This window comes from Podarcis gaigeae (genome assembly GCF_964106915.1).
Source record: "Podarcis gaigeae genome assembly, chromosome: 3".
In the NCBI taxonomy this organism is placed as follows: Eukaryota; Metazoa; Chordata; class Lepidosauria; order Squamata; family Lacertidae; genus Podarcis; species Podarcis gaigeae.
In genome coordinates, this window is record NC_139680.1 from 43,402,211 (window position 1) to 43,429,173 (window position 26,963).

A 26,963-nucleotide genomic window follows, 5' to 3' on the forward strand; every position below is an offset into this window, starting at 1 on the left:
AAAGGCTTATTTCATCTTCTATTCTTATAAGATGCATCTAAATGATTCAGCAACCAGTTTAATGCCTGATTTTTCCAGGGGCTTTGCTTCACATAACACTTCACCTACCAAAATCCTCTCAATGTTACTAAAGTACAGACACCTTAATTTTGAAGCGTCAGCCATCTCTGATGTAAAAGGCTACTTTATTTGTTAAGTTTATATTTTGTCTTATCTCCACAGGGCCTGTGGCAGCATTTCTATCTTACAGAAATCTTGACCAGGGCCAGTTACCCAGATCTAAACACAATCCTTTTCTTTAGTTACTACACAAACAAAATTGAGACTGCAGAAAATTAAAGAGGTGCCATCTTCTGAAAATTGGCTACGTAACCAAGTTCTAGAAGGACCCTTCAGACACACTTTTAAGAGAAGTTTTGCCTCTTTGCATTATTTCAGAAAAGATGTAAAGGCTTTCAAGTCCTGGCAAACAATATAAATTGTTTAGACAAGCTCAAATAATCTATGGAGATGGTTTACAGAATCACTACAGTATTAAGAGAATGCTTGGGAAATGCTTTATATTTCAAAAAGTCCAGAGATGTCCCACCGCCACGAGGCATATATGGGCGTAATATCAAAGGGAGAAAGAGAACTTTGGACGAATTAAAAAGAAAAGCAGACATTTAAATGCCATTTTTAACTGCTATGTTTCACTTGAGCGATTATTTAAAGTAGTGGTTTATCCAACTGAATAGAACTGCACCTGCAAAGTGAATCACTGACTAGGCTGCCAGCTCTGTAAATTGCAACCAAAAAGGATATTCGTTTGAATGCTTACATTATAGAGTCAACCACAAAATATTTATTTATTTATTTTTAAAGGACCCTCATCTCTCTTCCAAATTCACTTCTGAATGCGCTGAAAGGTATTTCTGCCAAGAAACTGCCTCAGTATAGGGCTTCACTACAACGTTTTTAAAAATATTTGCTGTTGTGATCCTTGGATTCTGCTAGTGACTGCCGCATTCACTTGGTTTTTTTAAAACAATACGTAATGTATTATGAGTTTAAGCTATTGATATAAAAATTGCCAACTATGCAATTTTATGTTTAATGGACTATGAGACCCTCATGAAAAATAAGACTCCCCCAACCCGACAAACTCTCACTTTAACCGAGATGGGAGGAAATAGCCCAGTAGCCTTCCCTCCAAAGAGAAAAGATTCACAATGAAGCATTTTTTACAGTATTTGGTAGAATTTCAATGGAAAGAAAGAAAGAAAGAAAGAAAGAAAGAAAGAAAGAAAGAAAGAAAAACTCTCTATCATGAACATTTGTTGTGGCATCTGTCTCAAGAGACAATGGAGTGCACTTGAGGGCGTGAAGCCAAACCACTGTGTTAGCAGCACCAAAATGACCTTCCCGGGGCGCAAGTCTGGGTAGGGTGTATGGTGGTCCTGGGCTGCCCAGATGACAAGCCCCCCCCCCCCCCCCAATCATTACATAAAGCCAGCAATCACCACATATTGATACACATTGAAGAAATTAAGATCCTGGAATGGGATTTCATTCTGAACGAAAAAACAAAACAAACCCCACTTCCCAGTCCTTGAAAGACTGGCTTTTAAGAAATCCAGGATCTGCAGTGTTTTTGAGAGTTTTCTCCAGGGCACAAATGCTTTTCCAAGTTGAAGAGTTCAAGTAGGAGGGTCACTTATGGAAACATAATTAAAAATAAAAGGTTGTGTCTAACTGCAGAACCACTCTACTCCCCACAATATCATTATTAAAACACACCATTATGAATCATCGTAGACTTGTTGACACTACATCCAAAGAATTCACATTAGCAGTAGATTATTTTCTCTTCATATTAGGCTTTTAGTGCTGGAGTCACCAACATGGTGCCCATAGTCTCAGTGGTACCCTTGAGGAATTTGTCTGACGCCAGCAAAGCCTGCATGATTTGTTATGAGGAGGCAAAGGTGGTTGCTACACCCCAACCTGGAAAGTATGTAGAACAGAATGAAGAAGATGAAAGGGTGATACCCTTTCCCACTAGGGCTCGGCAATATCTGGTTTTCAACATCACGATATATCACCAGTTAAACATCACAATATATTGATATAACACAATGTTTGAAATAAGGATGGAACTATGAAGAGGCGGATTCTCCATATAGTTGGGGTATGTGTGTCACTGTAGTATGTGCTCAGATTAACTAGATCAGCAGACATCACTTGGAAAGGTGGGAAATATCCAAATGTCAGATGGAAAAAGGATGTATTAGAAGACAGACTTGCTGTTACTTCATAATGCACATTAACAAAGACTCAAAGAGCATGTGGAAAGATTTGTGCATTTAGCAAGACTTGGTTTCTTTTTCAAAACTGAAATAACCACTTCTAACCCCAAACACAATATCCCTGTGCATAAGAAAATAGAATGAAAACTCACAAGTATAAAAAGAGCAGGGTACAGTAAGGAGAGTGCCATTTGGTAGTGACGTCAGCTATCCTAATATCTGTAACCCAGCAAAAAGTGTTCTCTATAAGACTATAGATAGGCGCACACACAGAAGCTCAAAAATGGCTTCTTTGCGATTTTGCCAGAAAAGCTCAATAACCTTTGGTCAAACTAAAACTCAATAACTCCCTCCCCCCCCCCCCCCAAGAAAGCTGAACAACTTTTCTGTCCGGATTTCCACTAGAAAACCCTACATTTTGTTTCCTGAGGAACAACAGAAAATGCTTTCACCAGTCAAGCTGCAGGTTAGCCAAGGCTAATCATCAAATTATTTCCAAGCCTGAAGCAGAAAGTGCCTCTCCTCAGGAGTAGAAATACAGTAAGTGAAACAACAAAGAATCTGCCTCCCTTTCATGACAGAAGAAGAAGAAGAAGAAGAAGAAGAAGAAGAAGAAGAAGAAGAAGAAGAAGAAGCTTTTCTCTTTTCTCTCAGCCTAATGGCAGGGTCAATCTCGCTGGCTGCTTTTCTAGCTGTGTTGTTCATCTTGATTTGCTTTTTCTCCTAATTGTCCTTTCTCATCCACAATGCCATGATGGGCAACTAGCCACTAGAGCACAGATGCATAATGACTGGAGAAAGTTGACCAGCTGCTCCTGTTTTCCTTTGTGTTTTGCTGGTGATCCTCTCTAGCCTGCACTCTCTGTTTCTGGAGGACCTTAGGAATTCTTAGCTGGTTTGAATGTGGCTGGTTTTGATGTGATGAATTCAACAGTAAAGGTAAAGGTAAAGGGACCCCTGACCATTAGGTCCAGTCGTGGCCGACTCTGGGATTGCGGCGCTCATATTGATTTAATGCCCTAGAGAGCGGGAGTACAGCTTCTGGGTCATGTGACCAGCATGACTAAGCCGCTTCTGGTGAACCAGAGCAGAGCACAGAAACACCGTTTACCTTCCCGCCAGAGCGGTACCTATTTATCTACTTGCACTCTGATGTGCTTTCGAACTGCTAGGTTGGCAGGAGCAGGGACGGAGCAACGGGAACTCACGCCATCGTGGGGATTCGAACCGCCAACCTTCTGATTGGCAAGTCCTAGGCTCTGTGGTTTAACCCACAGTGCCACCCATGTCCCATTTGGATCCCTTCCAATCGGGATTCAGGCCTCACCATGGGACTGAAACTGCCTTGGTCGCGCTGGTTGATGATCTCCGGCGGGCTAGGGACAAAGGTGAGAGCTGTTTCCTAGTTCTGCTGGATCTCTCAGCGGCCTTTGACACCATCAACCATAACATCCTTCTGGACCGTCTAGAGGGGCTGGGAGCTGGGGGCACTGTCATACAGTGGTTCCGCTCCTTCCTCCTGGGCCGTGTCCAGAAAGTGGTGGTGGGGGGTGAGTGTTCAGACCCCTGGGCTCTCACTTGTGGAGTGCCTCAGGGTTCTGTCCTCTCTCCCATGCTTTTTAATATCTATATGAAGCCGCTGGGAGAGATCATCAGGGGGTTTGGACTGGGTGTTCATCAGTATGCAGATGACACCCAGCTCTACCTCTCCTTTAAATCAGAACCAGTGAAGGCGGTGAAGGTCCTGTGTGAGTGCCTGGAGGCGGTTGGAGGTTGGATGGCGGCTAACAGATTGAGGTTGAATCCTGACAAGACAGAAGTACTGTTTTTGGGGGACAGGAGGCGGGCTGGTGTGTAGGATTCCCTGGTCCTGAATGGGGCAACTGTGCCCCTGAAGGACCAGGTGCGCAGCCTGGGAGTCATTTTGGACTCACAGCTGTCCATGGAGGCGCAGGTTAACTCTGTGTCCAGGGCAGCTGTCTACCAGCTCCACCTGGTACGCAGGCTAAGACCCTACCTCCCCGCGGACTGTCTCGCCAGAGTAGTGCATGCTCTAGTTATCTCACGCTTGGACTACTGCAACGCGCTCTACGTGGGGCTACCTTTGAAGGTGACCCGGAAACTGCAATTAATCCAGAATGTGGCAGCGAGACTGGTGACTGGGAGTGGCCGCCGGGACCACATAACACCGGTTCTGAGAGATCTGCATTGGCTCCCAGTACATTTCCGAGCACAATTCAAAGTGTTGGTGCTGACCTTTAAAGCCCTAAACGGCCTCGGTCCTGTATACCTGAAGGAGCGTCTCCACCCCCATCGTTCAGCCCGGACACTGAGATCCAGCGGCGAGGGCCTTCTGGCGGTTCCCTCATTGCGAGAAGTGAGGCTACAGGGAACCAGACAGAGGGCCTTCTCGGTAGTGGCACCCGCCCTGTGGAACGCCCTCCCATCAGATGTCAAAGAGATAAAGAATTACCTGACATTCAGAAGACATCTTAAGGCAGCCCTGTTCAGGGAAGTTTTTAATATGTAATGCTGTACTGATTGGGAGCCGCCCAGAGTGGCTGGGGAAACTCAGCCAGATGGGTGGGGTATAAATAATAAATTATTATTATTATTATTCAACATGTAGCCTGGCTCTAATTTACAGCTGCCTAGTAAAAATGGACACTAAAAGTTTGATGCAAATTGGACAGTTTTCTCTTCCTGTAGGCAAAGTCTGGGGACTTTTCACACATTTTATTAAATTCAGGCCTACAAATGGCTGGAATGTTTCACTTGTCTTCTTGCAGACAATTCAGTTTGTCCAGAAGTAATTTACATTAAGATAACACTGCATTCAAGACATTATGAATTTGTAATACCTCATTATTACCTTAACTTGCAGTTTTTCAAATTGTAAGTTAGGCCTCTTTATGTATTGCATGGGCAGACAGCTAGTCCCTCCTTCCTTCTACATCAGTTTATGGATTATATATGTCAAAAGCTTTCTAGATCAAAGTTTTGTCTGGCTAGTCAGTCATTTGTTCCTTCCCCCTCCAAAAAATAAAAAATAAAAATCCCCACACCCCTACTGTATTTTCCCTTGTCACTGAGGCACACATGATACCAAACATGTGCAGCTAGGGAGAGACAAAATTATTAATATTAATGACTTAAGACAGCAACTTGATTGGATGATTCATATATGTTAAACAGCAAGCACTGGCAACTCAGACAGAACTTTCATATAACTCAACATCAAGAGCGCTACTTCAAACATGGACTTTTATATATTCAGGGTGATTCTAGACAGGTGTTTGTTGTGGGATTGGTGCTCCCAATGCATTTAAGTTTGTTTGTTTTTTGCAGTACAGTTGTCTGTTGTTGAACACCCTGGAACTCATAAGCTTTGGCTCCCAAATGCCGCAAACCCAGAAGTGATTGTTCTGGTTTGCAAATGTTCTTTTGGAACCTGAATGTCCGATTGGGCTTCCACAGCTTCTGACTGGCTGCAGGAGCTTTCTGCAGCCAATCAGAAGCTGCAATTTGGTTTTTGAACATTTTGGAAATCGAACTGACTTCCGGAATAGATTCCGTTCGACTTCCTCGGTACGACTGTCACTGGCATCAAAATGCCACCTTGGATTAATTCCCCATTTATTTTCAATTTACTATTTCCATATACCAAAACCAACAATACATTGCCAACAATATCTCAGTGACCTGTCAGCAAATTAAGCACCCACCTGGAAGAACCTGTGGCTTTCTTTAGTTAAATAGTCCTAACTATTGTACAATCAGACAACACACTGAGCAGTTATCATTGCAAAAAGTAGAGATCTTTAGTACTGATTTCATTTCATTTATATCCCACCTCTCTTCCTTGAACAAACTCAAGGTGGTGTACATATGGGTCCCTGTAATATGGTACAGTGGTTAGAATGCTGAAATAGGGCTGGGGAGATCCAGGTTCCAATCACCACTCAGTCCTGGTCCCATTGCGTAAACTTAGGCTAGCCATTGTCTCTCAGCCCAATCTATTTCAAACAGCTGTTGTGAGGATAAAAGAGTGCCACAGTTGTGTCTTATCAACCACTCTGAGTTCCTGAAAATAACAACGTAAATAAATATCAGGCGGTCTCCTATTCTGTAAAGAAGAGAAAAACATGGAGAAAGATGGAAGAACAGAGTTTGTTCCTTGTTGGATAAGAACTATAGAAAATGAGGCGTTGATGTTTCAGATCCTAAGTACTACCGTATTTTCGCCCTATAGGACGCACCGGCCCATAGTTTTTTTTTGAGGGGGGGGATAAAGAAAAAAAATTATTCCCCCCCAGCCGCGGGAACTCCCGCAGGGCTCCCTAGGCTGCAGATATCTGCCCGAAGCGCGGGGCGCTCTGCTTCAGTGTGCCCTGCGCTCCGGGCAAGCAGGCTGCTATCCGCAGCCTAGGGAGCCCTGAGGGGACTCCCATGGGCTCCCCAGGCTTAAGGATAGCTTCCTGAAGTGCAGGGCGCTCTGCTTCAGTGCGCCCCGCGCTCCGGGCAAACAGGCTGCTATCCGCAGCCTAGGGAGCCCTGTGGGAACTCCCGTGGGCTCCCCAGGCTTACGGATAGCTTCAGCGAAAGCCTGCATCCGCCCCGTAGGACGCACACACATTTCCCCTTCATTTTTGGAGGGGAAAAAGTGCATCCTATAGGGTGAAAAATACGGTATACCTACCTTGTTGGGATCAAGCCACAAAAACTATGATTTTAGCAAACATTTAAATTATTCAAAGTATTAAGGAGGACACAATCTTATCTCTCTTCTTCCCCTATTGATCAGGTCAAGTGAGTTCAGTATAAAATGCTGGATGTTAGCTTCATGTGAATAATTGATCTGAAATCAGCCAAAAGAAAAGAGAGATACCCAAAGAAAATGGGTTAAAACAGAGCTATCCAAAAGGGAAGAGAAAGAAAAAGAACTAGCTGGCAAGTGAACTACTTCCAATTCGCTTCCCTAGAATGTTTGTTTCAGTTTATACTTCGCTTTTCAGTTCTTTTGCTTTTGTGAGTATTTCACATACCTTTCATGCTATTTAAAAAAAGGCTAAGAAGCAGTGACAACCTACCATGACCAAACTACTGAGCCTCTTGGGCTTGCCGATCAGAAAGTCAGTAGTTTGAATCCCCATGACGGGGTGAGCTCCTATTGCTCTTTCCCAGCTTCTGCCAACCTAGCAGTTTGAAAGCATACCAGTGCAAGTAGATAAATAGGTACCGCTGCAGCAGGAAGTTAAACAGCATTTCCGTGCGATCTGGCTTCCGTCATGGTGTTCCATTGTGCCTGGCAGTCATCACGGTGTCTCATTGCACCAAAAGCGGTTTAGTCATGCTGGCCAGATGACCTGGAAAGCTGTCTGTGGACAAACACCAGCTCCCTCGGCCTGAAGTGAGATGAGCGCCGCATCCCCATTGTCACCTTTGACTGGACCTAACCATCTAGGGGTCGTTTACCTTTTACTTTCCTAAAGAATGTGTAAGTGTCTTAAATCTATTGCAGTATCTTGACTATTTTAATAATTTATTTTCAGGTATATATAGTGAAGCCTCTGGGTGGCACAATCATTATTTAACTGAGAATGCACATTATATGCAATTACAGAAAACAGAATACATACTTTGGGTTGCAAACTGAAATTTAAACATTGGGGTGCTGGTAATATAAGCATGATACAGAATGCATGAAGCTGCATATTTTTTGTTCCGAAATTTTCCCTTGATCTATTATATTAATAATCAGGGCTAGACAAAGCAATTATGTTGTAACTCAACTAAGCAAGCATGCCAAATTCTATTAGCTTCAAAACCATGACATGGTAAAACTGGATATGGTTTGTTTTCTTGATGCTTGCATATATCAGCTAAGATTGTGGTGGTTACTCTTATTAAGTATTAGTCATCAGATTCCACCGAGCTGAAGATAAACCTCAAGTGGTGGATGAGCATCTATAGGAGAAAGATAACTGAATGAGTCACAGATCCTGCTTTAGCAGAGCCCACAGGATTAAGAATGGGAAAGGGAAAGGATAGTAATGTAGGACATACTCAAATAATCATAGAATCTTAGAGTTGGAAGGGACCCCAAGGGTCATCTAGTCCAACCCCCTGCAATGCAGGAATCTTAGCTAAAGCATCCATGACAGATGGCCATCCAACCGCTGCTTAAAAACCTCCAAGGAAGGAGAGTCCACCACTTCTTGTGGGAGTCTGTTCCACTGCTGAACAGCTCTTACTGTCAGAAAGATTTTCCGAATGTTTAGTCGGAATCTCCTTTCTTGCAGCCTAAAGACATTGATTCAAGTCCTACCCTCCAGAGCAGAAGAAAACAAGCATGTTCCCTCCTCCATGTCACAGCCCTTAAGATATTTGAAGATGGTTATCATATCTCCTCTCAGTCTCCTCTTTTCCAGGCTAAACATACCCACCTCCTTCAAGCGCTCCTCATGACCCTTAATCATCTCGGTTGCCCTCCTCTGCACACGTTCCAGCTTGTCAACATCTTTCTTAAACTGTGGTGCCCAGAATTGGACACTGTATTCCAAGTGTGGAAGTCAGGTGTCCCCCATGCTATATTTGTACATCTGGTTAAGGTCATTTTGAATTCTGATTCTGTCTTCTGTGGCTTTAGCTGTCAACTTAGACAGAATCCTATTTGGAATAAGGGAATTTCCCTTAAAAAAAGGGAAATGTTGACAGCTATGCCCAGGATAGAACCCTGCAGCACCCCACTTGTCACTTTTTTCCAGGATGATGAGGAACCGTTAATGAGTTCTTTGGGTTCAGTCAGTCAACCAGCTACAAATCTACCTAATAGTTATCTCGTTCAACCCACATTTTACTAGCTTCCTCGTAAGAATATAATGGGGTCTTTGTCAAAAGCTTTACTGAAATTAAGATTCACTATGTCCACAGTATTTCCCTGTTTGTAATTTTGTAATTCCATCAAAAAAAAAAAATCAGATTGGTCTGGCATGACTTATTTTTGAGAAACCCATGCTGTCTGAGTAATCACAGCATCCTTTTCTAAATTGTTCACAAGACTAACTGCTGAATTATCTATTCTAGGACCTTCCCTGCTATTGATGTCAAGCTCACTGGTCGGTAGCTACCTGGGTCTTCCTTCCCCCCCTTTTTGAAGATGGGAACATTTGCCCGTCTCCAGTCTGTAGGGACCTCACTTGTTCTCCAATAATTCTCAAAGATAATAGACAAAGGCTCTGAAATTATATCCACAAGCTGCTTTAGTACCCTTGGATGCAGCTCATCAGGTCCTGGAGATGTGAATTCATTTAAAGTAGTTAGGTGTTCCCTTACTACCTCTTTTCCTATCTTGGGCTGCAGCTCCCTTCTTACATAATTTATTCTGTTATCACCAGGTTGCACATCACTTTCCTTTTGGGTGAAAACAGAGGCAAAGTAGGTGTTGAGTAGTTCCACCTTTTCTCTGTCACTCAATAGCATTTCTCCGTGTTCCCCATGCAGAGGACCTACCAGTTGCTTGTTCTTCCTCTTACTTCGGACATAACCAAATAAGCCTTTATTATTATTTCTAACCTCTCTTGCAAGCCTGAGCTCCTTCTGAGCTTTAGTCAGCCTGACTTTCTCCCTGCAACTGCTGGCTAATCGTGTATACTCCTCCTTTGTGATTTCCCCTTTCTTCCATTTCTTATACATGCCCTTCTTAACTCACAGCTCATCTATAAGCTCCTTATGCAACCACACCAGTTTCCTTAGATGCCTCCCACTTTTCTTTCTTGTTGGTATTATCTGCTGCATTTGGGCCTTCAATATTTCTCCTTTAAGAAACTCCCATCCTTCTTGGACTCCCTTCTCATTGAGTATTTCTGACCATAGGATCACACCTGGTAACTGCTTCAGCTTTTCGAAATTGGCCTTCCTAAAGTCCAGAATGCATGTCCAACTACACTCAGTTTTCCCTTGCCTCTGCATCCTGAAACCCAGGAGAACATGATCACTTCCTCCCAAGTTTCCAAGCATCAATCAGTTCCTCCCTTTTGTTGAGGACCAGGTCCAAAATAGATGATCCCCTTGTTGGTTCTCCCACCACCTGGGAAATGAAATTGTCAGCGATGCAATGCAGCAATTTGTCATACCTTACACTCTTGGTAGAATTTGAGTCCCAAGAGATATCGGGGAAGTTTAAGTCCCCCATGATTATTATTTCTCTCATTTTTGAATGTTTGGTAATCTGCTCTAGTAAGGCATCATCCAAGTCTTCAGTCTGGCTTGGTGGTCTATAGCAGGCACCCACAGTAAGGTCACTGTTGTTTCTCTCTCTTACAATTTTACATCATTGTGCCTATGTAGGCAAATGAATTCTTTGTATATCTATGTATGGCATCACCCTTAAATTCCAGCTCCAGTGAACAAACTGTAAAGTAGAAAACAGCAAAATGCAGAAGTTTATACAACTTGCAAAATGCAGGGACGTCATCTCTTTTGGATCAGGCCACCTAATTAACATTTTGGATTTCAGCGCATATGACAGACCATTCATACAAGAAGAAAGTCCTTTATGCAGTGAATGGACTCAAACAATTTTTTCAAAGGAAGGGAAGGGGAAAGAGAACTAGCTTCTATTTGGTCCCTTTCACTGTGCTTTTTAATGTCATGGGAGAGGACCAACTTACTGCACCATAGCCCACTTCATACAATACAAGAAGGCTATGCGCTGGTTTCTGTGTAGGGAATCAATGGGCCAATCTTTCCTCCCTTCAATTAAAAAAAAAAGCTTTGAATTCCATGTGCCCTCAACTACATACCTTGAAGCATATTGTAGGCCCAAACACATTAGCCCCTTTCTTTCTGTTCCTCCTTCCCTTTAGACACTGGTAAAAGTAAATATGCTGCCAGGCATACTCTGCTATCCAGAAAGAATTAAGTACTCTTCAATCCCACTGAGATCAATGGGCTTTAATTTTGCTTAACTCATTCTGGCTTCTGCACAACATGTCATTATTTTTCACACAAGGAAGCTTATATAACTAACACCCCAATATTTAAATGTATTTTTAACTGGAAGCAAGTGCACAGACTTCAAACAGACTTGCTTCCTTATCAATTTGATTTGAATGCAAATATGGTTTTGGATTGCACATGAAGTTCAGAAATCTGTCCTAAATCCAGTCATGAACCACCAGAAGGTATTTCAGGAAAATGAAAATATCCTCCTGCATGGTTCAGTATGTATTTCAAAGATGTATAGCCCACCCTTCACTCAAAGGTCTTAAGGCAGGGTACACATAAGTATTAAAACATCTATCATCTATCTATCTATCATCTATCTATCTATCTATCTATCTATCTATCTATCTATCTCTGCCTCAAAACCAACAGCTATTATTTCAAATCGACATGATTAAGCGTAGAAATACAAAGAACAGAAAAATAGCATAAACAGAACAGAATAAAACTGACAACACTCAATACTCAATCTTCTCATTATCTATTATTTGGAGAACTTGGTCTCCGATCAAGATTTTGCACAGAGCTCCTTCTTAAGAAAATGGTTCCCTTGTTTCAAAATAGGTACATTACTTGCACATATAGTAGACCATGAAGAATTTAAAGAATAATATATTCTGAGTAGCCACCATTCTTACATTTCATTGATAACCACACTTCTACTTGAAAACTTTGGTTAGTAGGTGAGGGTATAAATATTCGTAAATCACAGAACTGTAGATTTGGATGGGACCCTGAGGATAATCTAGTCCAACCCCCAGTAATGCAGGACTATGCAGCTGTCCCATAAAGCGATCGAATCTGCAACCTTGGCATTATCAGCACTACACTCTAACCAACTGAGCCAACTGTTAATTACCGTATTTTTCGCTCTATAAGACACACCAGACCATAAGACACACCTAGTTTTTGGCGGAGGAAAACAATAAAAAAATATTCTGAATCTCAGAAGCCAGAACTACAAGAGAGATCGCTGCGCAGCGAAAGCAGCGATCCCTCTTGCTGTTCTGGCTTCTGGGATAGCTGCGCAGCCTGCATTCGCTCCATAAGACGCACACACATTTCCCCTTACTTTTTAGGAGGGAAAAAGTGAGTCTTATAGAGCAAAAAATACGGTATCTTTTGCTAGGATCATGCAGCTATGGCAGTGGTTCATGTGTAGGTGCATGCAAGTTCTACTAAATTAACTTTACTCTTTTGCCTTTTATTATAAATAACTCACCTATTGGTCTCAACAAAACCCAACAGTTAGGTGTTATTCTTCTATTTTGTTTCCACCATTGGAAGCTTACTTATTTACTCAGAAAATTTCTATAACTCAGTGGTGAGTCCCAACCATATTGAACACTGACTTCTCTCTGATACATTGGCATGATTACAGTGTATCATGTCCCTTTCAAAGAAAGAATTTCCTTTCCCTCCTACCAGTGTTATTTCAACAAGCCCATAATAATACTCCCAGTTAAAAACAAACAGCATGTTTCTAAACACAGTACTGTAACTGCCAAAATTAAGTCTATGGGTGAAGCATCTATCGATAAAATATCTAGTGTCTGCAATTTCCTATAGGAGCCTTTTAAAATACTAGTGTTTCATCTGCATTGAGAAAATACGACTCTCGTCATAAACTTTGAATCATATATTTAAGTTATTTTTAATAATTGCATTTTGGTGATATTTTCCCAGAGCTAGCCAAAAGCACTCATAAGCTACTGTTCAATCTACCATATTAAATCTGGGATATTAAGCATATTTCCCAGGAACTGAGATGCACAAAATTCAATATATTTTACTCCTAAATAACATACTTGGGATCACTGTGTAGGTGATTTGATGTCTCAACATTAGGAGATAATATTTAGTGCTGATAGCAGTAACAGATATTTGCAGCGCTGAATAATGTGGTTTGCCATACAAAAAAAATCTAAAATGTATTCCATGGCCACTATAAAAGCATGTACGGTAAAATATTATGAGACAATCATAATAAGATAGGCAAACTTATCTTGCTCACATCCTTGTTGGGTCTCACCAGCTGCGTAAACTACCCTGAAATCCAAACTGGGTGAATAACAATATATAAATGTTTTGAACAAATAACAAAGCTCTGTGTTGCAGATTCAGAAAACTAAGGCTACCTAAAAAGATTTACACTTGAGGACAACTATGGCTTCATCAATGCCACTTATAACTATGTTTTCTCAAAATCAATTGCTTCCAAGCAAATTGTTTAAAAGGTCAGGGTGGCAATGTACCTCCCAACCCTCCAATCTACAGAATTTGGGGCACCATATAGCTTACTACAGGGTGAGTCTTTTAAAAGAGGCCCTGTGGAACATGTGTACTCTGTATCCACGGGGCCTCTTTTAAAGGACTCACCCTGTATATTGTGTTTTAAAACTTTAACTACATGATTGATACCTGCTCCAGCTATTGCCTGTTTCCCCCTTCAATAGTTCCTAAAACTGAAATAACTGAGTAAAGCACACATCACAGAACCAAAAAAACCTCACAAGTGATTAAGAGTTCTATAGCAGGATGTCAATTAATTTATAGGAAGGAACAGTCCACTACCTGACTTAGACAGAACGCTGGAAGCCACTGCAGCGTAATGGTTAGTGTTTGGGAGACTAGAGTTTGAATCCCTACTCAAGGTATGAAGCTGAAACACCATAAAGGGTGTTTCTCAGTCTTACCTATCTCACAGGGGAGGATGAAACAGGGAGGGAAAAACCATGTACACCACCTTGAGATTGTTGAAAGAAGAGGTGGTACATAAATTAAATCATCTGTCCTGTGTCCAACTTCTGCTTCCAGTAACCTCCAATTCACTGGTGAGGAATTCCTGACCTCCAACTCCCTAGTTTCAGAAGCCACTTTGCCTATAGGACTACATATGTATAAAAGTATTATTAAGTAATTTAAGAAGGAGAATTGGGTAGCCAAATACTCTGAATACCCAAAGAAGTGAAAGAAACTGCAACAGAAGTTGTGCAGATGGTGTCACAAAGAAGCAGAGGCTTAACAGGCCAACCTGGGAAACATAGATGTGACTCCCTCTCTGCCTGTCTTGGAAACAGGACGACGGGATCAAGGAGGATATTCCAGCTTATGATTTGCCAAGTCAGTGGAATCTATATATTTTCCATTCCTATGCATATTTCTTAACCATGCAGCTAGCACCCAGGAGAGAGTAGGAGCCTTCTCTTTGTTTTTTAAGGAACAGATATAGCAATCATACCATGCAAGGTAACTGTTCAACTAACCAAAGAAATAATAAATAACTGATTGACTTAAAAGAAAAAAAGAGTGCTTCTTCATGTAAAGTTTTCCAGCCTTTCACTATGAGTATGAACTTACACCACAGATTTTTTAAGAAGAGTTTTGTACAGATTTCTTATTAGAAGTAGAAAACCTCCTGAAACCAATGAGTCATTATGTATTGGAGGATACCAAGAACACCCATTTATTTCACTTCTTCCACAGCACTCAGGGTTTTTAAATAAATAAATTAATTAATTTCCGCCTCCTCCCATTCTTAATCATTAGTCAAATGGATTGCAGGGACCTAACAAGAGTTGCCTAAAAACATGGTAATTCACTTTGATCAAGGTATAACAAAAGGTTTCCCAACCATTTTTATTCTTTAAAAACAAACAAACATGTGTTTTCAAAATTTTGAGAGAGATTCCATTATTTAGTGAGCCTTTGCAACATGAGGCCCTACAGATGTTTTGCACTTTAGCAAAAGACAAGCTGGCTGGGGTGGATGGAAGCCATAGACCAAAACATATGAGGGTGCCAGGTTGGTGAAGCCTGCTTTAATGTTATCTGCCTCATTGTGATTTTATATGTCATATCCCAGTTGGCAGCCTGTGTGCCATAAGTGTGAAAGCTCTTACTCCTAGGTGCTGCCAACTTCATTGCAATATTGCAGGTAGTAAAGAAAAATACAGTCCTAGCCTCTAGATTGCTATCTGGAAAAGAAGTGGGATCACTCCTAAAATCTAGCAGTTGGCCTGCAACATCATAAGCAACACATTCTTGTAAAGGCAGAACAATTAAACAATTAGTTAACCTTCAGAATTATAATATTAAATGCCATTTGCAGACCTTGGCGAGGTAATAAATGGGAAAGGACCCCTGGATGGTTAAGTCCAGTCAAAGGAGACTATGAGGTTGCGGCGTCATCTCGTTTTCAGGCCGAGGGAGCTGGCATTTGTCCGCAGACAGGTTTCTGGGTCATGTGGCCATCATGACTAAACTGCTTCTGGAGCAACAGAACACCATGACGAAAACCAGAGCGCATGGAAACACCATTAACCTTCCTGCCGCAGCGGTACCTATTTATCTACTCGCACTGGTGTGCTTTCGAAATGCTAGGTTGGCAGAAGCTGGGACAGAGCAACAGGAGCTCACCCTGTTGTGTGGATTTGAACCACTGACCTTCTGATCAGAAAGCCCAAGAGGCTCAGTGGTTTAGACCACAACGCCACCAACTCCCCTGGTGAGGCAATACCAGTGTAATGGAATACCAGTATAACAGAGCAGCTTACACTTTGTGTAATGGTGTGGGGCAAAGGCACCCTGGCTTTCACCACAAACCATTGACATCATGCAGATATTAGTACACCAATCATGCTCATGCATGGAACAGATCCCATGGGTTCAACTATGCATGCCTCCAGTGCAACCAGTTTTTAAAGCAAAAAATATGCTGGGTAAGAGTATTTCAGACAGGAGACCATGTGCCAACCAAGATGTAGAACCTGTGCAGACAGAACTCAAAGTATGTACCAACTATTTGTTCTGTTATAAAGGAAGGACGGCTCTTATGTCAACAGATAGAACCGTTTGGGAAAGATGAAATAAGCTGAATCCACAGGAGCATAATGAGACTTTGGGATTTAATCTACTCCTGACAGTTAGAACTAGCATCATGCTGGTCACCATCCTATGGTGAAATTATGCCTGCCTAAGATCACAGGGGACCAGATATGAACTTTTCAGTGGACTGAATTCCGGAAGGCCACATGCACTCACCTATCCATTCATAAAATGAACGGCCCTCCATTGTGGGAATCACTGGCCAGAAGGCACAGTGCTACACAGAGGAATGCTGCAAGAAAAGCCTGTTCAGGAATTCTCTAGTTGTTCTGGCAGCATGAAAAACTGCTGTGCAGGTGTGTACTCAGATACCTATGCAATCAAGATTCACTGTTATAACTAATGAGGAATTCATTTGGCAAGAAAGAAACAGGGGAGGAAATAAATGAAAAGGGGAAAAGGAGAAAAGAGCAGTAACGATCTGCAATTATCCAATAGGCATAAAAGCCAGCAAGACCCTTATGGAAACACACTACATGTGATCACTGTGTGGTTTGGAGGTTTTCTTGGGGGGTGTACAGGCACATATGTATCTAAAATTGAAAAGCGTAAGTGAGATAAATACGTTTTGAAACATGGCTGCTGTAATCAGGTAAAGGATTAAATGAATCTCCATGTCAAATATGCTTTCAACGTTTAACCTAGGTGTGCTGTCATGCAATGTGTAGAGCGGCCCCCAAGACAGACAAACATATTCTACAAAACATCAATAGGAGCCACCCCACATCAGCAGGGGTGCAGCAAACATGGGCAACTTTGCTTGAAATGTGCATCTAAAGAGCAATCTGAAGATGTTAAAATGAAGAAGAAGAAAGTTGTATTGTGTTAATGAGGAAGGAAACTGCCGCAGCAAAGGGAACTTAAAAATAGCCTTTGAGCAACAAAACACCTCTCTCACATTCTTTGAGTCTGTGCTCTCCTATTGTGCACAGCTTAAATTAAAGGTAGTTTGTGCTGCAGGCAGACATGTGAGTCAGCAAGAGCTGCCTGTAGGAAACTGCTGACATTTTTTAATGGCTCAAATACGCTAAATGCACACACACGCAAAACCCTTCCCACTCAGTAAGTGCAGACGCACGTGCGCGCACACACACACACACACAAGCATTCAGAACAACCTTCAGCTTACAGTTCTCTTCTCCTTATTGCATATATTTTCTTTTTCAAAATATTTTAATGTGAGTTATAATTAGCAGCTGCATTTGAGTTTCAAGAGTCAACTAGTTTTAGCTTACTTATTTATTCAAACAAAGGACTTGAGCCACTTCTCTATTTTCAAAACTGAAATTGTTGTTACAGAGCACAACTTACTGCACGGGCTGTAAAATGCACTTCCTTTTTTGAAGTTGGGAGTCTTTTGTTGAACTTGGAACACTCACAGTATCAAATGCTCTAGTTAAGAAATGACTTCATAAGCTGGAGAATAAAGGTTTATTTCTAGAAAGAAAAATGCTGGAATTTAGTCATATTAGAAGATAATGCCTTTTGACCTCGAAGACCCAGTTCACAGGCTTTGGACTGGTTTTTGAGAGGCAGGGGAAACACTTGCAGTTATTCAGTAATATGATGAACACAATCTGCACATATTGCTGCTACTTCACTCAGGCTTAAAATTGTAGACCTGCAGACAACAGGATTCTATTAGCAATCTATTAACCTTTTCAGTCCTCGTCGTACAGTGGCCTGGTTCACACATAACTCAACTAAAATTTGGCTTAGCATGAATGAACAAACATACCAGTGCAAGGGAGAAAATCACGGCAGCTTCAATCCTGTGCCATTCCTGCAGCCACCATGCTACCAAGAGCTAAGCCTTGGTTTGGCTTAAGCATTACATCTGAACCCGTAGTTCGTCTCATTCTAAACCAAATAGATCTCACTCCAAACCAAAGCAGCAGGAACAGAGAAGGAAAGCAGCCAAGCATGAGCATGCTTACTTGTTCGCTCTAAGCCAGGGGAGAGGAACTGCCTAGTCCACAGGCCAATCCTGACCCACCAGGAGGTTCAATTTGGCCTTCAAAGTCATTTATACCAAACCATGGCCACTGTCCATCAGATGAAATTGCTGGGTGATGTCAGCTGATGGGCCAGGTTCAAACTGCTGGGTGAGGCTTCCCCAGCACATTTCCTGCAGGGAGTGCGCTGGTCAAGCAGACCCCTTCCCCCATGTAAGCCAGTCAGCTTCAACAAGTGGGGAGAAGAATAGATGAGAGTTGGTCCATGGAGAGAGGAGAAGTAAAGATCTTGTCTAACAGGCTCCCCACCCCTGTGTTAAGCCACAGTTTAGCTTCACAATACATGTGGACAGCTCTAGTAAAGAAATTAGCAGATACATGCCAGTATATTTCCTGCACTATCGCTATACTCCATAATGTGCAGCAGTCATTCTTTTACCTTTTGACCACTATGTGAATGTGCTACAGGAACCCAGAGCAGAACACATAGAATGTACTCATGGGGTGGCGAGAGGATGGGGGTCGCTGCCCCAAAACCAGAGGAACTGGATCTTTTAACAGAGCCAAAGGGGTCCCCGTCTCCACAAACACAGTCAGCTTTGAGGCATAGGGAGCAGTAGGAGGTGCACTCCAGGAGGCAGAGACAGGCAAGCATAGCCTAGCTCACTAGCTCTGGGAGATTCTTCAGCTAGAGTAGGTTTAGGTGAGGGCCACATGCTTCGTCAAGCCCAGAAGTTGCACTCAACACACAAGGTATAAAAGGGAAGCAGAGCTGAGGTGCTGTGTCTGCTCAACTTTCCATGTGGATGGACCTTGGCTTGGATGTTTCAGGAGTTCTACAGAACTGCGCTTTTGGGGACTGTATACCCCAGGGAGAACTTGCTGCCAGGTACGCCAAGGGTTCAGGACACAGTGATTTCAGAGTATTCTTAATTAATTTCAATCTGAATATGTTAGGATAAGTGATTTGAATGCAGAAACAATATTATCCACATGCACAAAAATTGTAGAGGCTTCAGGTTTAAGGCCAAGTAGGAAATTACTATACCAATTCATTATTCTTTTAGGATGACAAATGCTGTGATCCTAAGTGCACCACTAAATGCACAGGGAATTACTTCCAGGAAAGCATGCATAGGGTATCATTGTATGCATAAAAAGCATTATCTTAAAGTCATTTTCTATAGCAGGAAAATAGCAGCATACCCAAGTATGAAAACTAGACTAACCAAAGTCTCAATGAGCAAGTGAAGAGTAGCCGTTTTTCAACCTTCCATAGAAGATTACAAACACTATATGTCACTCACATAACATATCACCAAATTGGTTAGTTTTTGTGTTGTTTTTTTAAAAATGCTACCCCTTTTGCCTTTTGATTTGCATGCATTGTTCATTCAATAGCTCTTCTGTCAATGCTGGTAATTGTTGTACTAAGCCAGTAGCTTCAATTTGAGCTCATTATTGATCACACAGAAATTAATATGCATTCCTCTGCTCGCTTGCTCTAAAATTATCATTTCAACTCCAGCAGTGGCAGGCTAAGTATGACGCTTTTCAACACACTACAAAGATGCTTCAGTCTGACTAGAAAGCAAAACGAGCATGCTGCAACTCAGCTGGCTATGCTCATACATTTTACATTTTCTTGAGGCAAGCTTCAAAATGAATACTTAATTTATGCAGCTGCCATAAGATTCTTTTTATTTTATTTTATTTTGTTCTGCTCAGAACAGAAGAAACAGTGACCAAGTTTTGCAAGAGCTGAGTAGGCATTATTAGCACAGTTGTAGCAAACCGTATGCAGATTTCAGAAAGGAAAAATGGGCACTTGAAGTATTCCAGGATAAACCATTATGTTCTTTGAAATCCACTAATGGAAGCATGGTCTGTCTATATTGCTAACATAGGAAGTTCAATTATTTTAAAACATCTGTGACAAATTAACAGTGTAACATATTATATTTACTCCCTAACACCACAGGGCATTCAACGAAATTGGTACAGCTATAGCTGATGAAAGGCTACGTTAATCAGAAGATGCATCATATGGGGTCACATAAAAGACGGAACCAGATATATAAATTCTGCATGCCAAGACATTATCATCAAATATTGAATTGGTATGAGGCAGTATTACTGAATCACTTTACACAAGCTGAAAGATTCCCTTTCAGTGTTTCAGAGGGTATACAGAATTGGATTTTAGAAGTAAAACAATGAAACTGTTAGCTATATCCCAGTGGAACACATTATTGAATACTTACAGGTAAAGCATAGAACGCTTCACTACTGCTATTCAAGAACATACACATTCATTTATTCGAGCTCATATCCTCCCTTTCTGGAGGCTCAACCTTTAATATCCTTTATTATCAACTTTAATAGAATGACAATACAGAATAATTTAGGAACCTACAATAACAATTCACATACATATACAAGTGGTAATTCACTTAACGTTACACCATACTAACAAATCTGTACACACACAAAAACTACTTCCCATGTAGACTGCCAAATTATATAATATATCCATATACCAAAGGTAAAGGTAAAGGTAAAGGTAAAGTGAGAGCCAGTGTGGTGTAGTGGTTAAGAGCGGTAGTCTCGTAATCTGGGGAACCGGGTTCGTGTCTCCGCTCCTCCACATGCAGCTGCTGGGTGACCTTGGGCTAGTCACACTTCTTTAAAGTCTCTCAGCCCCACTCACCTCAGAGTGTTTGTTGTGGGAGTTGTGGGGGGTACAGCTTCCAGGTAATGTGGCCCAGCATGCCTAAGCTGCTTCTGGCGAACCAGAGCAGGGCACGGATATGCCGTTTACCTTTCCGCCGGAGCGGTACCTATTTATCTATTTACACTTGACATGCTTTCGAACTGCTAAACATATACCAAACAACCCATAAAAAGTAGCTCTACTTCTTTCAATATCTATTGCAGGAATGTATATGAAGGAATGATCACACACTATAGTTTGCTATCATATCAAAGCTAACATGCTCAGCAAATGTCCTATTACAGCGCCAAGTATCTGCAAGGTTCCTTCTCATATTATGTATCTGAACATACTTTTATCAAATACTGCCTCTAGCTAGTAAGCTACATTATTTTTTATAGACTATTATTACCTCTGAATACCAAGGCTTGGTGGCAAACAAAAGATGAATATCCCCAAGACAAAGACAGGGGCATGACCATGTTCATGTAAATATGAGCACTGAAGGGTCTCTGTCACTGGCCCAGTTCAAATGTCATAATAAACCACTGTTTTAAACAAACTATGGTATGATGTGAACCAGCACAGCTGAAAAGTTTGCAGTGTTCCTCCCTGATTCCTGCTACTGTCATGGAACAGACAAAGCAAGCAAGAGCCTGGCTTATCATGTTGTCTGAACCTAGATTCATGGTTTGTTTCCTCCAAACAAACCACAAATAGTACGCCAAGCATAAACATTTGCTACCACTTCTGGTTTCTTTGGAGGAAACAAATCATGAATGATGCTAGCTTTTTTGTCAGTGTGGCGGGGAGTAGTTCTTGTTCACATTAAACCATAGTGATGTGACCTGCAAACCAAGCCACTAGCAATAGACCCAATCTGGAATGTGATCACCTAAACTAGGCTAGTTTATCTTGGCTTGGAATAGGGCCCAAATTAACTCTTTCAAATTTGGACCCTTTCCAAATTCCATGTTGGGCTATGCTCTCAAAGATGTCACTGGGAATATGACAATGCCCAAGGCTTGCTGCTTTCCTCAAAGCTTTTCATTATTCCCATTGCTTCCAGATAAGAGTAACCGGTACTGTGGTTAGGCACTCATACAGCAACAGTATTTTAGGCAGCAAAATCCCTAGGAATTGTATTTTTCAAGGTATCTTCCAGGGTCTTTATGAAAGACATTGAAGACAATATTTCCTAGAGTCTTGGCACCCAGAATGCAGGTATCAAATGAAAGCTACAGCAGCAGCTGTTCTACTTTATAAGAAAGAGAAGGGGCTGGCAGTAGCTGTGGCAAGAACCAATGATAGGAAGGCTGAACAAATCAGAAGCCAAGTCTGAACTCAGAAGAAATTTGGCTTAACTCATAATTATTGCAGAAGCTCCAAGAAGGGGAAGTTCATATAATGAACTCTGCTGCATAACTGAGAATGGCAAAACCAGAGATATCACCCAAAGCAGTTTCTTCCATATCAAGGCTGGGATCAAAGATCTACTTTAAATATGTTTAACGACATGTGTGCATGCAGAGCCAAACTTTTGAATAGTGTTCTTTAGACAGCAAACCCCCTCCCTTCCCAACTGCCATTATCACTTTAGCTGCTTTTGAAAATCAACTACATTTCAAAATCAGTTTGCCACCCAAGACAGGGGAGGGCTGCCATTCAAAAATACCAAGCCAAAGGTTCATTGAACATGTGGAAATAGTTGTATAGTTCTTAGTATGCAACAGCTGAAGTATGCAACAATTTTACCCCAGACCATATCCCATTTCTGAATGTGCATATGCTGCATTTTTATACATGGGCCACCACTGAAGTAACATGTAATCCTGAAAAGTCCCTATAAGAATATCCACTGTGATTTATAGTTGGGTTAAAAAGCACTACCTGCTCTGTTTTCACACAGAGGTTGTTCACAAAAGGTCACACGTGCATTTCTTTGTCTGGATAAACCCAGATCTTTGGGTTTTGTGATTAAGGCTGCAATTTTATTCACAGCTTTATTGAACTTCACTTCTGAGTGAACATACACAGGATTGCACTGCAAGTTTCCCACAAGGCTCTCTAGTGGCAAGTTAAGAAGCAGTGTGTAGTCATCACTCCACACCTCAACCTGTCTCTCCTGCCTACAATTGCATATGAATGCATACCTTCCAGAAGTTAATTAGGTCTGGAGTTTACCTCAGCTATTGCTTGAACCTCTACAGTATTTGCTCATCAAGAGATCTCTTAACTCTCTTGAAAACATCAATCATCTTTATAACATCGCTGTAGGCATTACCTGTACAGCTTGAGAAAATGAAGCATGTCACAGAACAAGTTATCTGCAGAACTGGGAATACCAACGTACAATCCCTACTCTTATTCCCACGCTTGTAAAGCAGGGAGTTGAAAAAGAAACACAAAACAAAGTGCCATCCCTTTTACACTAAGAATTCGATGTCAAGCATCCAATATTTTCAATGACATATCTCAATTTGGGCTGAAGTGTGATGAAGTATTCTACAACGGGACAGAACTGGCACCGTCTTACAATTCTGACATTCATTTAAAAAATAATTGGAGTATTATTTACTGTTTACAGGCTAAAATGTATTAGCATTTTGTTTTCTTAGCTATGTTTCCTTAAAATCTATTCATTGTCATATCCAAAAAGCTACAATGCTGACATAAACATCTCAGATACATCTCTATTAATTTTTTTTGGGGGGCGGGAATATATTTGATGTGTGTTGAACTTACATAAGCTTCAAGTAGGTAATAACAATTGTTACTCATTAAAAAAAAGACACAAGTGAATCTTAATGAGTGAAGCAGGCTTAGCCATTTATAAAACACAATACTGTATAAAGGTAAGGCATGGAGAACCTTCATCTTGTGGGCCTAATCACGCTTCCCCATTTGGCTCATGAGGCCATTTTGATCACATCATGCCCATCTGCTCCATGCCCAACACCATATGAGAGACCTGGCTCAGCTGAAGTGGTGTAGTGTTTGGCGTGCCTACAAAGGCCTGTGCAAAGTGCTATGTACAAGTGTGTAACAAGATGTGACAATCAGCTGACCTGGGGGTCTTCACAGCACCCAACATCAGCTGATCATTCGTGCTTTACAGGTTGAGTCTTTGACTGCAATATTTGATTTCAAACCATGAGGACAAAAAGGTGGGAGCTTATCTAACATCATTGTGGCCCTGCCCACCTGTCCACTTGACCATGGAGTGGGATGGGAGAAATAATGATCTGAAACACCAGTCAGATCCAGTTCCCAATCCCTGCTGTAGGTCAAGTCATGACTATATTTGCTGGGGTTGTGGTGCAAAACTAAAATATGACTTTAACACAGGCATAGGCAAACTCGGCCCTCCAGATGTTTTGGGACTAGAATTCCTATCATCCCTAACCACTGGTCCTGTTAGCTAGGGATGATAGGAGTTGTAGTCCCAAACATCTGAAGGGCCGTGTTTGCCTATGCCTGCTTTAACACTTATCACACTTTGGCTCACATGTTCTCGCTCCCTGGTATGGATATAGGGGGAGGATTAGAACCACTTTTTATTAAATTAATTTGTATTTACTTTTACGCTATGGTTTTAGCACAAACCAGAATAATACTCAATAGCATGATCATGGCTTATTTTTTTTAAAAAACAGTTTACTCAAACCAAAATCCCCCTAAATCTGTATGTAACTAACTCTGGTTAGTTTAAAATGTGGAAGTGGAAGTTGAAGCTTCCAATTGCCTTTTTGCAGCTAGATCAAAGGAAGACAGGGGAGAAGGGTTCATGTGAGCCCAATACCCAGCCGACTCATGCTCATAACGCTATGAACTAGCATAGTGAAAGGCACAGAATGGCAAATAGTCCAGCCTAGAATAGGAAGTCATATTAAAAGAGTGCTAAATTATTTTTACTGCCAAAGGATAACATTTATTAGCATTTTATTCTAAGAAAATATGATTTTAGTAGAGACAATACATAGTCGTGTGCTGTCTAATCCTGTTCGTGCTTATTCAGAAGAAAGCCCCATTGAGATCAATGAAAATTTTACTCTATGTGCTTTTGAATGTAGGCCAAGACTGCACTTCTGTTCACACTTACCAGGGAGTAAGTGCACTGATCAGAATTGGACTTGTTTTCAGTAAATATGCAATGGATCGGTCTGTAATGGTCCTAAACCCTAAATACGAGCATTTTCCTATGTAATTCTAGGGAGAAATTGTACCAAATAGAGGACACGTGTGTACCTAGCACAACATATTATGTGTGTTGTATATATGTAGTATAGCATAGTGATTGAGTGGCTGAGCTACAAATAAGAAATTCCTAGTTTGAAATTTGCCTCTGCTTTCATTAAGTCATGTGCCAATCTGTCCCAGGCATTGCCTTCTCTGACTGGCAAGTTCTCCAGGATCTCAAACAGAGATGGGTCTGTCATGTTCCCTATTTCCTTTTAACTAGAGATGGCAAAAAATTCAACTAGAGACTATTTGCACATTAAGATGTTCTCTGTCACTAAACTACGGCCCTCCGTGTAAGAAGGTGTCACTTCCACATCCTGATAATCTAAAATAGAAAAAAAAGTTTACTCAAAATCTGCCAGTGCCTCAGTAATGAAAAGCCCAATGATCTCACAATAAGCGTTTTTAAAAAGATGCCTGGTGATTTACAAAAATAGCCTGTTCCACAAAAGGAGAGGCATGATTTCACACTTAGCTTACTTCATGACAGCCAAAGCCTTTACAGTTAAGAGGCCTGGTCTGTATGTTACATTTTAATGATCTGGGAAAATAATTATCGGCGTTAACATCTCTCTCCAACTTTATACAGGAGAGAGAGAGAGAGAGAGAGAGAGAGATGAAAAATGTGGTCTTTCATTTGGCATTATCTTATTTTGGGAACCCACTAGGCAAGTGAGATATTTTGTTGGGAAGTAATTATCCTTTGCTGTGCAACTCAAGAGATTAAATTGATATAGAAACCACTCTTTAAAAAAACTATGGCACAATCTTTTGTGTTACAAGAAAGCATCCTCCAACGTTTGTCACAAATAATTTAAAAGAGAGTTTTGCTTGCCACAAGGCACTTCCAGTAATTAAATGATTTGGCAGCCTGACGCTATAAATGAAGCAATCATTTTTGATGTCCTAAGTATGCACACTTACACACAGTGACCCAAGTACTTTCACAAATGCATGTTCCAGATCTCTCTCTGGGAGGAAACAGAACATAAATTTCTCTTCAAAGCAATCAACAGAATAATACTAGACACTGTCTTTGAATACACAGGAACTTGCAATGTAGTATTGACTCCCAAAGTGTTCATTTCATTGCAATGCACCACAAAGTTATTCCTATTATGCCCCAAAGAAGGAAAGGGAGGGAGAAGGGGAGGGCAAGAAAGGATTTGAGGTGCTGACCAGATGGACATCCCCAATCCATATTGACTTATGAATAGGAAGCCCCAATGGGAGGATGAGGGCAGAAGCAGCGGGTATAATGAGAGCAGCTTTGCATGCCTTGCCCATGCTGGATGGCTTTAATAAGGATCTGGCAAGAAGCATTTAGCCACCCAGATTGAACAAACAAAACAAGCTCACAAAAAGAAACCCATCTCCTCTCTGCCCGCTCACTATTCAGCACCACCTGAAGCAACCACCACCACCACCAGCAGCAACACAACCTCTTCCTTTCTTAGAACTTGTCTCCAGGCATTCCCAGGTTCTGCACAAGCTTTTCCCAACCCCAGTTGAGAACCATCAAGTCGCTGTTGCAACACAGGAAAACTGGAATGCACCGGAGACACATTTGGGGGAAGGGGAGAATTCATAAAAGTAGATGTGCAAGGCCAGGGAATATTTGCCTGCCAACTCCCCCTTCCCTCTTTCCCAGCTTGTTAAAAAGGCCTCGCAATCTGACAGCTGCTCGCATGAAAAACAAGAGTCGCTCTCTCTCCACTCCACCCCTCCCCTTCCCCGCTTTCCGACTTACTATCCTGAGCTCCTCCTCCTGCGGCTTGCTCAAAACACCCATCCCCGGGCATGCACAGGGCAGTCACCACTTTTCCTCTGGCGCGCTGGGACGGAAGCTTTAATGAAATTAAAAAATGCCCA

At 41.5% G+C, this 26,963-nt stretch overlaps 1 protein-coding gene across 6 annotated transcripts in view; it reads right to left on the reverse strand.

The window, feature by feature from the left end:
• BACH2 (BTB domain and CNC homolog 2) overlaps window positions 1-26,963 on the reverse strand; it is a 236,990-nt gene that overhangs the window by 150,151 nt on the left and 59,876 nt on the right. The window contains exon 1 of one of the 6 annotated variants that reach the window (XM_083730224.1): window positions 26,842-26,930. The exons of 4 other annotated variants lie outside the window; for them this stretch is intronic. The gene's annotated coding sequence lies outside the window, so the exon portion shown is untranslated. Of the gene's footprint in view, window positions 1-13,990; window positions 14,177-26,841; window positions 26,931-26,963 lie in introns of those variants that run through there. One more of the 6 variants, XM_083730227.1, reaches the window with a different exon arrangement.